Consider the following 14,903-nt stretch of genomic DNA (forward strand, 5'->3'; position numbering starts at 1 on the left):
ATTTCAGTTATTATTCATGACCTTTATGTACTTTCTTTGTATCTTTCATGGGAAAATAATATAATCCAAAGGCAGGAGAAGTCAACAATGCTTTCTAGTTTTCCTTTACAGACTAGTTGTTGTTAAGTGCCATCAAGTCGGTTCCAACTCATAGTGACCCTGTATTTCAAGGAGCGGCTGGTAAATTGAACTGCCAACCTTGTGATTAGCAATCCAGGGCTTATCCTACAGCACCACACTAGGACTCCAACTTGATGTAAATAGATACTATGCTCAGGGAGTAGGATTGGGCTACATCTGGAGAGTACCAATACCAGTTGCTGTTGAGTCATTTCCAATTCATAGTGACCCCAGTGTGACAGAGTAGATTTGTGATCTACAGGGCTTTCAGTGACTACGTTTTCAGCTCCTTTGGATGGGTTTCAACCTCCAACCTTTGGGTTAATAGCATAGCATCTTAACCATATGCACCACTCAGGGACTCCACATCTGGTTAGTCAGATACTTCAGGCTGTTTGCTCATGGCAAACAGACTTGAATGAACTGCAAACAAAGGGGAATTTACTGGGAGGCTATTGGACTATTTTCAATAATGGAAGGGAAAGGCTGAATAATGAAATAATGAGAATGGCCATGATGCTGTTGAGCTTTAGAAGCAACTGGAAGCAGGGTCTTGAACATTGCCAGAACTCTCTCTTCATCATTTCTCTGTGTCAGGCTCATTCTCTTACAGTGGCCCAGCTTCCTTAAGCAAAATGGGGGTGTCATTAGAAGGTTATTGGGGTGGCTCAGAAAATTAAAGGAATGTGACTATGAAGAACTTCAGGTTCCATATACTATAGTCTACACCCAGCTCTACCCATTCCTAGTCCTAGATAAACAAACAAACAAAAGAGACCGGCCACTCACTGGACCAATCATTGTGCCCAGGGTCACAGAGTAGACTCATGACTACTGGGGTACTGTTTCTTGGACATCATCCTCCTAGAAGAAGGCCAGAGAGAGTCAGAGAAAATTTCTCTTTAAATACCGGGAAGAAACAAAACTTTGGTCCTATGTCTCAGAATACAAAGGAAAAGGATTTTATTGTGAAAAACGGAATAAACAGCTTTTCATCTGTCAAGTAATTTATTTGTTTTATAAAATTGTTGTTATTGTTAGGTGCCATCGAGTTGGTACTAAATCATAGTGACCCTATGCACAACAGAACAAAACACTGCCCAGTCCTGGGACAACCTCACAATTGTTGTTCAACCTCATGCTTGAGCCCACTGATGCTGCTACTTTGCCAATCCATCTCACTAGGGGTAGAGGAGAGATAAAAAGATACTGCATCATGCTAACTTTATTTTTATAACCTTTTGTAAATTTATCAGCTAGAGTCTTTATTCACTTCTTATGTACACTCTCTTTACATGGCTTCCTTCCTTCTTTCTCTCTCTCTTGTTGTTGTTGTGAAGTGCCTTCGAGTCGGTCCCGACCCATAGCGACCCTGTACAGGGTTTCCGAGGGTGTAAATCCTTACGGGAGTAGAAAGCCTCATCTTTCTCCCGCGGAGCAGCTGGTAGTTTCGAACCACTGACCTTAAGGTTTGCAGCCCGATTCGTAACCACTACGCTACCAGAGCTCCTTTCTCTCTCTCTTATACACACACAAATCCACACACACGGCACATCCGCACACCCATCAAGGCTTGAAGGATACAATATGAATGAAAGATGAGGCTTCTGTTCTCTTAAAACAATTCAATTTCCTCTTTCCCTCTTGACTTTCACCTTTGGTGAAATAAAATTTTAGCTCAATAGCCCTTATCGTTTCTTCAGTCAATCTGCCTCTGGAAGTCTATGTATTTGTTAATTTACTTCTAACCATGATATTTTCCTAACATTCCAAGGTTTATTCTCTTAGCCCAAAAAAAAGTTAATTTAAAATGATGTGCTGGATTCTTAAAATTGTCTATGGATTAAAAGGATCAACTGTAGTTTTAGTTCATATTGAAGAGCAATGGATGCTCATAACTTCAAATTTGACTGTAATTTACTGTAGTATCTTGAGTATTTCCTTACGAATACTGTATCTAATTCTAATAAGGACTTTAGGAGAGCTAGTTATAGTATGAGGAGCCTTAGGGGTGGTGTAGGATAAGTACTGCACTGTTAGCTACAAGGTTGGCAGTTCAAACCCACCAGCTGCTCAGTGGGAGAAAGACAAGGCTTTCTATTCTCCCAAAGATTTTCTCTATTGACTACTCAAAGGCTTTCTACTCCCATAAAGATTTACTTTCAACATGCAAAGGTGTGGATCATGACAAACTGTGGATCACTTTTCAAAGACTGGATATTCCAGAACACTCCAAGAGGCAGTTGTTTGAACAGAACAAGAGGATACTGAATGGCTTAAAATCAGGAAAGGTGTACACCAGGATTGTATCTTTTCACCATACTTACTCAATCTGTATACTGAACAAATAATCCAAGAAGCTGGATTATATGAAGAAAAACATGGCATCAGGATTGAGGGAAGACTCATCTAGGATATGCATATGATACAATCTTACTTGTTGGAAGCAAAAGGGACTTAAAATATTTACTGATGAAGATCAGAGAATACAGCTTTCAGGATGAATTGCACCTCAATGTAAGGAAAACAAAACTCCTCACAACTGCATCAAAAAATAGTACCATGATAAATAATAAAAAGATTGATGTTGCCAAAAGATTTCATTTTGCTCGGAGCCACAATCCACATTCACGGAAGCAGTAGTCTAGAAATCAAAGGACATATAGCATTACACAACTCTCCTGCAAAGACTTCTTTAAAGCATTCAAGAGGAAAGATACCAGTTTGAGGACTAAGGTGCACCCGACAAAAGGCATAAATAGCTTCATATACATGTAAAAGCTGGATAACAAATAAGGAAGACTGAAGAAGAATCAATACATTTGAGTTATGGTTTTGGAGAAGAATATTAAAAGTACCATGGATTGCCCGAAGAAGAAACAAATCTGTTGGAAGATATACAGCCAGAATATCCCTTAGAAGCCAGAATGGTGAGGTGTTGACATGTTATCAGGAGGGACCAGTCCCTGGAGAAAGACATCATGCCTGGTAAAGTGGAGGGTCAGTGAAAAAGAAGAAGACCCCCAGTGAGATGGACTGACACAGCGGCAAAGGCAAAAACAATAAGGTCAAATATAATAACAATTGTGTGAGGATGGTGTGGGGCAGGGAACTGTTTTGTTCTGTTGTGAATAGGGTCACTATGAGTCAGAACCTACTCTATGATCTAACAACAACAAAGATTTACAACCTTGGAAACCTTGTCCAGGATGGCAGTGAGTTGGAATGGCCTTGATGGCAGTGGGTTTGGAGTGACACTATTGTAAGATAATAATCTCTTTTAAAAAGCTATTATTCCCCCTCAGAACAAACCCTTTCCAAGACCAAGACTCAATGGGCATACACGCTCTGATTGGTGACCACGTCTGTCACCAATAAGGGGAAGGGAGGGAAAAACAGCAGTGAAGCTGCGAGTTAAGCCCTACAATGTTCAATAGACTCCTGTGAATCCAGGTGGAGACCTGGTTGGCCAGCAGTTGGCAAGACCTGGGGACTCTTGGGTCCAGAGTCTGCAACATAGCCACAGAGGACTGGAGTGGAGAGTGAAGTGTCTAGCTGATAAGAAGAGAGGGCATATGCATAAAAACACCCACACTTGCAGATAATACCCACTTGACCTGGCTTCAATGACTGGATGATCAGAGCTCAACTAGAAGAATAAAGAAGAGGAAAAAAAGAGTAATGTGATACAATTTCATGAACATGACCTACACCTATGGATGCTTAGCTCAAAAGAGGGAACAGATTTTTACAGCAAGGATCATTCCTACCACCTCCATACACAGAGTAGTAGACAGAGATGGGCAACTTGGACATTGGCTATCCAAAATGGGGGAGGGGGGCTGCAAACGCAAGAAGTGACTGGCTTACAAGCTTTCAAAGAGGGAACCTAGATCCAGAGGGCATGGAGGAAGGTATAATCTCCACTGAGTAGTATCCAATCTGTCTAGGTGGGGCTGATGAAAGGAAATGCGGATAGGTCTCTTGTAATGCAATAGTGAATAATTGTTATCAGGACTGCTTGTGAGGGTTGGAAATGTAAAGGTAGATGTTTTGCAGCAAGGAAGGAAGTAATTAACATTACATTCTAGGAGTGGAGGTCCCTGGGACCATCAAGGGAGAAGAGTAGAAAGCGGGACCCTACCCAGAGAAGCAGTGATACCTGAGATGGAGGCAGAAGACGATGACATGGAGAGATGGAGCAGTTGGGGACTTTAGACTCAGAGAGGGAGAGGAGCTGTGTGCTGATGACGGGGGAGCAGGCTTGTGTGTATACCCTTTGGTTGGTTGATGATGCATGGAGAGGATTGTAACCAGGGCAATGAAATGATATATCATAGGATGAATGTATAACTAATGTTCTCACATGTAAACTCACATAATTCACAATAAAACATTTTTTTAAAATCTGTTATTCACATGAGACTCTCAGAGTGCTCTATGGCTAGACTCATTCCTGTTCTGTGCTGTTTCTTCTCTGAAGATGCCCAATCAGCTCCAATTTTCTTTTACCCTTCAATTCAGAAAAAGACAAACCTCCTCACTGAGAACTAGTGTACATTCTACTCTCAGTGACAAAAATGAAAATCGTTCTTTCTGATCTCTGATGAAAAACAAAACAAAACAAAACTGTAATTGATTTTATTTTGTGTGTGTGTGGTTTTGTTTTTTTTTTTTGTAATTGACTTTCAATACAATTTGAGCTATTATCTTTTTCTAAATACTTCTTCTGTTTTCTTCACTATGCCTTTTCTGTGTCTCCTGATATCAAATATGGAATTCTTCCATGACTCGGCATGTGATCACACTTTAAGTTACTTTCCTACCTTTTCTGGCCTTTACAGAGCAACTAACTATCATCAAACCAAATGAAAAATGCTAATCTCACTGTACTCAAGTAGAACTGTCTCCATAGAGTTTCCAAGGATGTACATTTTTACAGAAGCAAATTGCCTTATATTTTGGGTTCAGACTACCAATCTTTTGGTTTTCGCAATTCAGTGCTTTAACTGCTGTGCCACCAGTGCTCCTGAACTAATGTCATAACCAAACCAAACCAAATTTATGGCCATCAAGTCAGTTCAGATTCATATACCCCTATACAGGGTTCCCAAGGTTGTAACTTTATGGGGGTAGATAACCTCATCTTTCTCCCACAATTAACGTCATATCGTTGTTCATTGTTTTCAAGTTGGTTCCGACTCATATCAACCCTATATAGGGTTTCCAGACTCCTGGTGTGGCACTATAGGATAAGCACTAGACTTTGAACCACAAGGTTTGTGGTTCAAACCCATCAGCTGCTCCTCGGAAACGCTATACAGCAGGGATGGGGAAACCTTTATTCTGCCAAGATTTGTAACATCATTCACAGGCCATACAAAATTGTCAACTTAAAATTTAGCCTGCTTTATTTGGTCTAACTCACTCCTTCAGTGATGGCTGGAACTTCGGTTGCCTTAGCAGAACCAGACCAAATGATTTCGTGTGCCTTATACTGAGTCCTGGGAGTTCTTGTGTGGGATAATGCACTAGACCACAAAACAAAATCAGTTTGAACTGCAAGATCGGCAGCTCAAACTCACCAGTCACTCCTCGGAAACACCATACAGGGTTGCTATGAGTCGGAACTGACTCGACGACACTTAACAACAACAACATATGGAGTCCTGGCATGGCACTGTAGAATAAAGCACTGGATCACAAAGTCAGTCTGAGCTGTAAGGTCATTGGTTCAAACTCACCAGCTGCTCCTTGGAAACTCTATACAGTATTGCTATGAGTCGGAACCAACTTGACGGCATTTCACAACAACAATGTGGCTGGTGGGCTAGACGTTCCCCAACCCTGCTATACAGGATTGTTGTGAGTCAGAATTGACTTGATGGCACTTAACAACAGCAAATAGGGTTTCTGAGGAGCTGTTGGTGTGTTGGAACAGCCAACCTTCTAGCAGTCCAGTGCTTATGTTACAGGACCACACCAGAACTCTTACACAAGATTTCAAACTTTCCCATCTTGGGGAGTAGGTATCCAGTTCTCTTTCTAACGCTCACAGGGTAACTTAGGACAATGAGAACCACTTGGTTTCCTGAAGTAATTTATAATTGTGTTGTACTATTTTACAGGATAAGCACTAGGATAAGGCTCATCTCAAGGTGAGAAATTCAAAACCACCAACTGCTCCTCTGAAACCCTATACAAGGTCACTGTGAGTTATAACAGACTTAATGGCACTTAAAAATTGGGCAAATTAGTGAATGATGCAGAAAGCATCAAGAGAAGATGGAAGGAATACACAGTCACTATATCAAAAGGAAATGGTTAATGTTCAACCATTTCAAGAGGTAGCATATGATCAAGAGCCAATAATACTGAAGGAGGAAATCCAAGGTGCATTGAAGGAATTGGCAAAGAACAAGCCACCAGGAATTGATGGAATACAAATTGAAATCTTTCAAGAAAGTGAGGTGGCACAGGAGGCAATCACTCATCCCTGTCAAGAAATTTGGAAGACAACTATCTGGCCGACTGATTGGAAGAAATCCATATTTGTGCCCATTCCAAAGAGAGGTGACCCAACGGAATGCAGATATCATCAGACAATCTCTTTGATATCCCATGTGAGTAAAGTTTAGCTAAAGGTAATACAGACACAGCTACAATCATACATTGACAGAGAACTTCTAGAGGTACAAGCCGGACTCAGAAGAGGCCATGGAATGAGGGATGTCATTGCTGATGTCCGATGGATCTTGGCTGAAAGCAGAGAATACCAGAAAGATGTTTACCTGTGCTTTACTGACTATGCAAAGGCTTTCGATTGTGTGGATCATGACAAGCTAAGGACAACATTGTGAAGTATGAGTATTCCGGAACACTTACTTGTGCTCATGAGGAATCTGTACCTGGACCAAGAAGCAGTTGTTCGAACAGAACATGGGAACACTGAATGATTTAAAATTAAGAAAGGTGTGTGACAAGGTTGTATTCTTTCACCATACTTATTCAATCTGTATGCTGAGCAAATATAATCTGAGAAGCTGGGTTCTATGAAGAAAAGCGTGGCATCAGGATTGTAGGAAGATTCATTAACAACCTGTGGTATGCAGATGATACAACCTTGCTTGCTGAAAGTGAAGAGGACTTAAAATATTTACTGATGAAGATCAAAGAATCCAGCCTTCGCTGTGGATTACATCTCAATGGAAAGAAAACAAAAATCCTCACCTCTGGACCAATAAACAACATAGTTATCAATGGAGAAAAGACTGAAGCTGTCAAGGACTTCATTCTTCTTGGATCAACCATCAACCTTCACAGAAGCAGCAGTTGAGAAATCAAATGACGTATTTCATTAAGCAAATCTGCTGCACAAGACCTTTTTAAAGTGTTGAAGAGCAAAGATGTCAGCTTGAGGACTAAGGTGCACCTGATCCAAGCCATGGTGTTTTCAATAAACTCATATGCATGTGAAATTTGGACAGTGAATTAGGAAGACAGTAGAAGAATTGATGCTTTTGAGTTATGGTGTTGGAGAATATTGAAAGTGTCATGGGCTGCTAAAAGAACAAACAGATCTGTGTTGGCAGACATGCAGCCAGAGTGCTCCTTAGAGGCCACGATGGCCAAACTTCGTCTCTCATACTTTGGACATATTGTCTGGAGGGACCAGTTGCTGGAGAAGGATATCATGTTTGGTAAGGTGGAGGGTCAGAGAAAAAGAGGAAGACCCCCAACGAGATGGACTGGCCAAGTGGCAGCATTGATGGACTTAAGCGTGGCAACAGTGGTGAGGTTGGCCCAGGATCGGACAGTGTTTCGTTCTGCTGTGTGTAAGGTCGCTATGGATCGGTAGGGACTCGATGGCATCTAACAACAATTTTTCACAGTTTTAGCATTCTGGGAAATAAAGTTGGCAGTTTTCTGTAAGAAAATTGTGCTATTTAACAAGCACTGTAGAGTGGTAAAAAGCATTGATCCCTGGGATGTTATTCTGCTTCTCTCTGCAATGACAAGCACATTTATTTCATCAGGTTATGGGGAGGACTAAATAAATCAATGCACAGGAAATGCTTAGAACTCTCCTTGAAACACATTTAGTGTTAAATGCTAGTTGCTGTTATCATTCCTGGAATGCATCCCTGTGAGGTAGCTGGGTGGGTGAACATCATACTTTGTTTCAGGTCACACTCAACTTTTACCACTCACTGGTAACAAGGATCCGTTTTGGCACTGTGGGATAATCATTGGACTGCTAACTGAACAGGTCATGAGTGCAAACCCACCAGCTGTTCTGTGGGAGAAAGATGAGGCTGTCTACTCCCATAAAGATTTACAGCCTCGGAAACCCTGTACAGGGTCGCTATGGGTCGGATCCGACTCGATGGCACTTAACAACAACAACAAGACCCTATAAAGGGTCATTATGAATTGGATCGACTTGATGGCAGTGAGTTTTGTAGTTTAGGTCACACACTTAATGCCAGTGTCTTTGCAAGCAAAACTGGATTAACATCACCTGCCTTACAAGTACAACAGAGCAGTTGCGAGGGGCAAAAACATGGTAACGTGACTTGAAAGTTGTATGTACACGTGAAAACTCTTAGGGTACTATTAGTATGCTTTGTTGTGAGTAGTTGGTTCTCTTGGTTTGTTGTGTGCAAGCAAGTCAATTCTGAATTAATAGTGATCCTCTTTGACAGAGTAGAACAGCCCCATAGGGCTTCATAGGCATCCATTTCTATGGGATCTGATCACCAGGTCAGGTGATTTCTGCCTCCTTAGAGCCACTGTTATTGATTGTTGATGAGTGCCGTCGAGTTGATTTCAACCAATAGGGTTTCCAAGAAGCAGCTGGTGAGCTTGAACCATCGACCTTGCAGTTCAAACGACTTTGCAGTCTGACAAATTAGCCCACAGTGCCACACCAGGCCACTAGGTATGTTCCAGTCGCTGACCTTATGGTTAGCAGCTGAGTGCTTAGCCACTGTGCCACCTGGACATTTTCCCTTGATTTACTCCCCAGGAGTCCTGGTGTGGTGCTGTGGTTAATGTGCCAGACTGCAAAGCCATTTGAACTGCAAGGTCGGCGGTTCAAGCTCACCAGCTGCTCCTCAGAAACCCTATATAGGGGTCGCTATGGGTTGGGACCAACTCGATGGCACTTAACAACAACAACAACAGTCCTGGTATGGCCCTGTGAGCTAATGTGTCAGACTGCAAACTTGTTTGAATTGCAAGGTCAGTGGTTCAAGCTCAAAAACTATTCCTTGGAAACCCTATACAGGGTTGCTATGGGTCAGAATCAACTCGATGGAACTTAACTACAATTACCTTCAAACTCACCAGTCGCTCCTTAGAAACCTGATACATCGTTGCTATGAGTTAGAACTCAGTCAACTGTACTCAACAACAAAATAATCCTTAACAATGAATACTGTTCTTGTTAAGCGCTGACGAGTTGGTTCAGACCCATAGCAATCCAGTGTAGGATTTCCAAAGAGCAGCTGATGAGCTTGAACCACCGATCTTGTGGTTCAAACTGACCTTGCTGTCTAACATGTTAACCCAGTGCCACACCAGGACTCCGTAACAATGAAGCACCTCCTTTAATTTAAGGCAGTTTGCATTCAGTTTCTGTCATGTACATCCATAAGACAATAGATAGATAGCACATCACACTGCAGCAGTACACGGTGGGAAGGTAGAAGATGGTGGCAGGAGAGCATGGAGGCGTTGCTACAACAATCTTGTTAAAAAAAAGAGGTCAGGGACAGGTCTTAGAGATTTAGCAAGTGCTATTTTTTGGTTAGTTTTTAAATAGGACTTCGAATGGGTTGTTGTTGTTAAGTGCCACTGGGCTGGTTCTGACCCATAGCAACCCTGTATAGGGTTTCTGAACAGCAGTTGGTGAGCTTGAACCTTCAACCTTGCAGTTCAAATGGCTTTGCAGTCTGGTGCATTAACCCACAGCGTCATACCAAGGCAGATAGAACTTCAACATATGAAACTCTGAAGTTCCCAGTCATTTCTTTTAATTATTTGAGCTACTTCAGTAATTGAAGAACCTTGGTGGCACAGTGATTAAATGCTTGACTGCTAAGCAATAAGTTGGCTTTCAAACCCACTAGCCACTCCATGGGAGAAAGATGTGGCAGTGTGTTTCTGTAAAGATTTACAGCATCAGAAACCTGATGGGGCACCCCTTGTTGCTGTTGTTATGTGCCGTGGAGTTGGTTCCGACTCAGAGCGACCCAGTACAGGGTTTCTGAGGCTGTAAGTTTTCACAGGAGCAGAAAGCCTCATCTTTCTCCCACGGAACAGCTGATAGTTTTGAACTGCTGACCTTGCGGTTCGCAGCCCGATTTGTAACCACTACGCTACTGTGTCCTATACTGTCGCTATGAGTTGGTATCAACATTACAGGAATGAGTTTCGCTTGGAGTACCCCAGCAATCTTCCAATGAAATCTCCATTTTGCTTAAGGACACCAGGCCACAGACAGAATGAATCTGACAAACACAGTGAAGGGATGAAGGAGAATCCTGGCAATGTTCAGGACCCTCGTTCCAGTTGCTTCTAAAGTATAACTATCATGGTCATTCTTATAATTTTATTATCCATCCCCTCCTCTGTTATTTGTCATTAGTATCTAACAGATAAAATCTTTCTAGTATTCTCTGCTTTCAGCCAAGATCCATCTGACATCAGTAGTGATATGTTTGTTCCATGTCCTAACAATATTTGAAAGAGATCTTTTGCAGCAGATTTGTCCAATGCAATACGTCATTTGATTTCCTGATTGTGGCTTGCATGGGCATTGATGGTAGTTCCAGTAAGAGGAAATCCTTGAGAACTTCAATCTTTTCTCTATTTATCATGATGTTGTTTAATGGTCCAGTTGTACGGACTTTTGTTTCCTTGTGGTGACGTGTAATACATACAGAAGGCTGTAGTCCTTGATCATCAAGTCTTTTTCATTTTCAGTAAGCAATGTTGAGCCAACTTGATATTAACTAACAACTGTCTTCTAACATGACTGCCTCATAAGATCGTGTTTCTCAACCAGTATGGAGGTTACCTCTTCCTTGAGCTCACTAGTTAACTTCAACACCTGACAAAACCTTACTACTTGTGCAAAGCTTGAGACTACTTAGTTGTAGCTTGTGTAAAGCACGAAGTCTGGGGTAAGAGATCGTATTGTTTTGCCTACCATTTTCTGAACGAGTATCTGAGAAACAGCTGGAATAACAAAAAATGCTCACTATTACATTGTGACAGGATTTTCCAAAGGATTAGGGGACTACAAGATAAAAAGAATGAAATAAATAACAAATTATATCTGTATCATAATTTATGGTTTACAAGGAACTTTCATGTTCAGTCTGCATGGGAACTCAACCCACTGAGAAAGGAGGGCAAAGCTGACATCTCTCTCTCCTGTCTATAGCCGTACATGTTAGTCACCTAGCTGATGGCTCATCAGGCCTGACCCCCAGACCTTCTGACTCCAAGTCTGGGATTCTCCTCACAACTCTAAAAATTGCATTATGTTGTAACCTATAATGCACCATACTTGAATTATGTGAACAGATGGCAAGAGGTGAGAAAGCTGACACGTGGGTGGCAGGGAACTGAAAAATGGCCTGAGGGATGGACACATGCTGGGACTCACACACATGGTCACTCCCAGCTTGTGGGGGCATCTCATCCTTCTCCTGTGTGAGAATGTCACGGTTTTTTCCACCATTCTCACTTCTTAGGCTCTACAGTTCCTTTTTCCCCTGGTGACATGCTGTTCGACACCAGAAAATCCATATTAAAAGACTCACCACAAGCACTGCAAAATATGACACACACATTTGCCAGGGGGTTTGGGTTGTGTTTATACTCATAGCTTTCAAATGAATTTTCAGAAAAAGACTTGCAATTTCTATTTCACTTAAGAACTTAGCTGGATGGCTCCTACATCTATTCCGCTTCTCCTTGATGTTGTTGATGTGATGTGCCGTGGAGTCGGTTCCGACTCATAGTGACCCTGTACAGGGTTTCCTAGGCTGTATATCTTTACTGGAGCAGAAAGCCTTATCTTTCTCCCGCGGAGCTGCTGGTAGTTTCGAACTGCCAACTTGCGGTTCGCAGCCCGATTCGTAACCACTACGCAAACAGAGCTCCTTAATAGCCCCACCCTATTCTCCTATTCCATGAGACATGACAACCATCACACCTACCTATATGGGTTCACCATGAAATTATGGGGTGACATTAATATCCATATACACAACTGCAACTTGCTTTATTTATGGTGTCAAAACAGTAAACAAGAAATGATGAAATTTCAAAATGGTTGAAAATCACAAGTTTCTAGCTATACTTTTACTCATTTGGAGCCCCTGGTTCTCCAAATCATAGAGACCTGTAAAAACAAAAATGTGAATGAGGACAAACACGAGAAGCTATATATAGTTTATCATATTGGTGGTCTGATTTACTTTAGGGCTTTCTGGTCTATTCCCTTTTAGATTGTGGTCTTGTTTCTTTGGGGTCTTTGCCTCAGTACTTTTGCCTCCATCTGTGTTAATTTGCACTCAAGTTCCAAGAGAACAGAGTCCTTGCCATTTCAAGGATGTTGCTAATTTCCCAGCATGATGCTTTCACCTTCAGACCTGGGCCCGGAGGTCTAGACAATGACTCCTCTAGTGAGTGAATCGTCTTGTACCATCTGAGTCTACTAAAGCCTGGGGAGTTTTCCAGCTCCTTCCTTAGAGGTGGCCAAGTCAAGTTTCAAAGCAAGACACCAGATTCTATTCATATTCTTCTGCTACATTCCAGCCAGGGGTCCCTGAGTGATACAAACAGTAACACACTAGGCTGATAACCTAAAGCTGGAGGTTCAAGTTTACCCAGAGGCTCCTTGAAGGAAAGGCCTGGCCATCTACTTCAGAAAAAAAGAAGCACTGAAAATTTTATGTAGCGAAAATGAGTATCATTTTGACATTAATGTTGAGTCAGAATTGACTTGATGACAATCTGGCATACTGGAGATGATTTAGGAGAGATGACTCAAAACGTAGGAACTTTGTTGTTGTTAAGTGCCATTGAGTCGATTCTGACTCATAGTGATCCTGTACAGGGTTTCCGAGGAGCAGCTGGTGAGCTTGAACTGTTTGAACAGCTTTGCAGTCTGGCGCATTAACCCACAATGCCACACCAGAACCGCAGTGATGATGATAGTGATGATAGCAATGGTGGTGGTGGCAGTGTGCCGTTGAGTTGGTTCTGACTCACAGCGACCCTGTACAGGCTTTCTGAAGCTGTAAATCTTTACAGGAGCAGAAAGCCTCATCTTTTTCCTGCAGAACAACTGGTAGTTTCGAACTGCTTACTGTGAGATTAGCAGCCCGATTCATAACCACTACACTACCAGAGCTCCTTTACAAGTCAGTTAAAAAAAAAATTATTCAACTTCACAATTAAATAATTATATTAAAAACAAAGGTAATGATGACTTAAAATTCATCGCTTTGGGATTACTTTACTATTAACTGTACTTATGAGGTTATTTACCTTTACTGTGGTTATGAGTCAGGCTGCTAACCTCAGGGTCAGCAGTTTGAAGCTACCAGCCGTTCTGCAGGAGAAAGATGAGGCTTTCTGCTCCCATAAAGGTGTACAGCCTCAGAAACCCTGTACAGGGTCGCTATGAGTCAGAACCGACTCCACGGTACACAACCACCACCAGCATGATGGAACTATAGCTGTGTGCTATTATGCATCTCTCCTCACTTCAGTGTGCAGTAACGACACCGGTTTCTTCAAATCTGTCATGGATGGAGTATTTACACCACAGGGATTGGCAAATGCTTTAAATCAGGGTTTCATGGAGAAAATATTAACAATGCAGATAAAAGTTAAACCTGTATCATGCCTGGACTCATTGTATTGCTAGGTGCCATCGAGTTGGTCCCGACTCATAGTGACCCTATATACAACAGATCAAAACACCGCTTGGTTCCAAACCATCTTCACAATCATTGCTGTTTGAGCCCATGTGAACAGCACAAAAAATGAAAGGAATACTGTTAAATATTTGAAAATGATTATTTGGTTCAGCAAAGCCACTCAGTCAATGAACACAAGAAGTCTGACGTAGATCTTCATTGTTTCACTTTCATCTTAGAGTAAAAACTATCAACTAATATCCAAGTTAGAGCTATACTCATTTGTGAATTACAAGCACCCATCGGCTACAGTAAAGATCAACAGAAATGTTCTGTGGGAATCAATTGCCAGATGGAATTTACAAGGAAGCATATTATGTATTTTTTATTATTTCTAAAGCACGTATTATACATCATCTTTGATCAGCAAAATTTAACACACTTAAATGCATTCATTTCTGGAGCTGATAAACATTTACCACTTATCACTGCTTCTACTTGAGTTCTTTGCTTACTTACTAAGCTTCATTTTAATTCCAGTTGTCATCAAGTCGATTCTGACTCATGGCAACCTCATATGTGTCAGAACAGAACTGAGGACCACAGGGTTTTCAATGGTTTATTATCTGAAAGTAGATTGACAGTCCTTTCTTCCATAGCGCCTCTGGGTGGACTCTAACTTCTAATCTTTTGAATAGCAGCTGAGTGTGTTAACCTTTTGTGGTAGTGGTGGTTATGTGCTGTGGAGTCGTTTCTGACTCATAGTGACCCTGTACAGGGTTTCCAAGGCTGTAAATCTTTACGGGAGCAGAAAGCCTCATCTTTCTCCCGCGGAACAAG

Source organism: Chrysochloris asiatica, unplaced genomic scaffold (genome assembly GCF_000296735.1).
Source record: "Chrysochloris asiatica unplaced genomic scaffold, ChrAsi1.0 scaffold00206, whole genome shotgun sequence".
Lineage (NCBI taxonomy): Eukaryota > Metazoa > Chordata > Mammalia > Afrosoricida > Chrysochloridae > Chrysochloris > Chrysochloris asiatica.